General features: G+C 64.9%; 1 protein-coding gene across 1 annotated transcript in view; it reads left to right on the top strand.

Moving 5' to 3' along the window:
- STIM1 (stromal interaction molecule 1) overlaps window positions 1–1527 on the top strand; it is a gene marked incomplete at its 5' end in the record, with an annotated part of 45856 nt that overhangs the window by 41901 nt on the left and 2428 nt on the right. The window lies entirely within an intron of this gene.

A 1527-nucleotide genomic window follows, 5' to 3' on the forward strand; every position in this document is an offset into this window, starting at 1 on the left:
AGGAAAGGCTGGCACAGCTGGCATTGTTCACCTGCACAGGAGAAGCTTTGGCCTGAGCTCAGGGTGGCCTTGCAGGGCCTGCAGGAGCCCCAGGAAAGCTGGAGAGAGACAATTTCCAGGGGATGCAGGGACAGCACCCAGGGAATGGCTGCCAGTGCCAGAGGGCAGGGCTGGATGGGATCTTGGCAATGAGGAATTGTTCCCTGGCAGGGTGGGCAGGGGCTGGGATGGAATTCCATCCCTGGATCCCTGGCAGTGCCCAAGGCCAGGCTGGACATAGGGGACAGTGGCCATGGCAGGGGTGGCACTGGGTGGTCCTCCCAGTTCCTTCTCACCCAGACCAGTCTGGGATTCCTGAACATCTCTGCAGTTCCCCCTGGATGTCTCCAGCTCCCTTGAGGAGGTTTTCCCGTGTCTTGCCGGTCTCTTTGGCTGCCTCCGGGCCGATGGTGTTGGTGGTACCTTAGGAGATGATCTGGGGGCTCTGTGCAGTGCCAGGCAGGTTTGGTGACCCATGTGCAGGGGTCTGTGCCAGGAGCAGAGATCGGGGGGGCTCCAGGGTGAGGGACAGGTCAGCACCTCCCATCTCCTCCCACCTCCTCTCGCCTCTCTTCCCCTCACTCCTTTTCTTTCCATTTGCCTCCCATTCTGCTGCTCCCTCCTGTGCGTGGGCAGGGCCGGGCCCCTCGCCCATCCCCTGCCCGGGGGCAGCTCTGCCCGTGCCCTGGGGTCCGTGGGCAGCACCGGAGCCCCTGGTTTGGCTGTCTGGGCACGCTGGCACCTGCACAGGGGTCCTGGGGAGGGGGCCAGCAGCATCCAGCCGGGAGGAGCGAGCTGTGACTTGTCATTTCCCTCGTGCTCCTGCCTCCCGCTCTCCAGAGGGGCTCTGGAGCCCCGTGGGCCGTCACCGGTAGGCACAGGCTGGGCACAAACCTCGTGCAGCGGCGGGGCTGGGCATGGCTTCGTGTGGGCAGGCCAAGCTCTAAATTCCTCCCGCCGGGTTAGAGCTTGGCACCGGCTGAGCCGGGCAAGGGGCAGGGGGGGGGGCTCGGGGGGCGCGGGCACACACGGATGTGGCAATGGCTGAGGGACCCTCGGGGAATCTGGGGGGACACCGGGCCTGGGGCGAGCTGGGATCCATGGGGAGGGTGGATCCTGTCCCCGAATGAGGGATCCCCTGGGATCTATGGGGAGGGAGGGATCCCATCCTGGGATGGGGAGAATGGATCCTATCCTGGAATGAGGGATCCTCTGGGATCCATGGGGAGGGAGGGATCCCATCACAGACTGAGGGATCCCCTGGGATCCATGGGGAGAATGGATCCCATCACAGACTGAGGGATCCCCTGGGATCCATGGGGAGAATGGATCCCATCACAGACCGAGGGATCCCCTGGGATCCATGGGGAGGATTGAGCCTCCATCCCGGTTTCGTGTCCTCACTCCCTCGAGCTGCTCGAGGTGAGCCCCCAGCCCAGGGATCCCCAACCCTGGGGCACAGAGAGGGGCCGAGCCGGGGCCGGGTGG

This window comes from Geospiza fortis, unplaced genomic scaffold (assembly GCF_000277835.1).
Source record: "Geospiza fortis unplaced genomic scaffold, GeoFor_1.0 scaffold96, whole genome shotgun sequence".
NCBI classification, from domain to species: Eukaryota; Metazoa; Chordata; class Aves; order Passeriformes; family Thraupidae; genus Geospiza; species Geospiza fortis.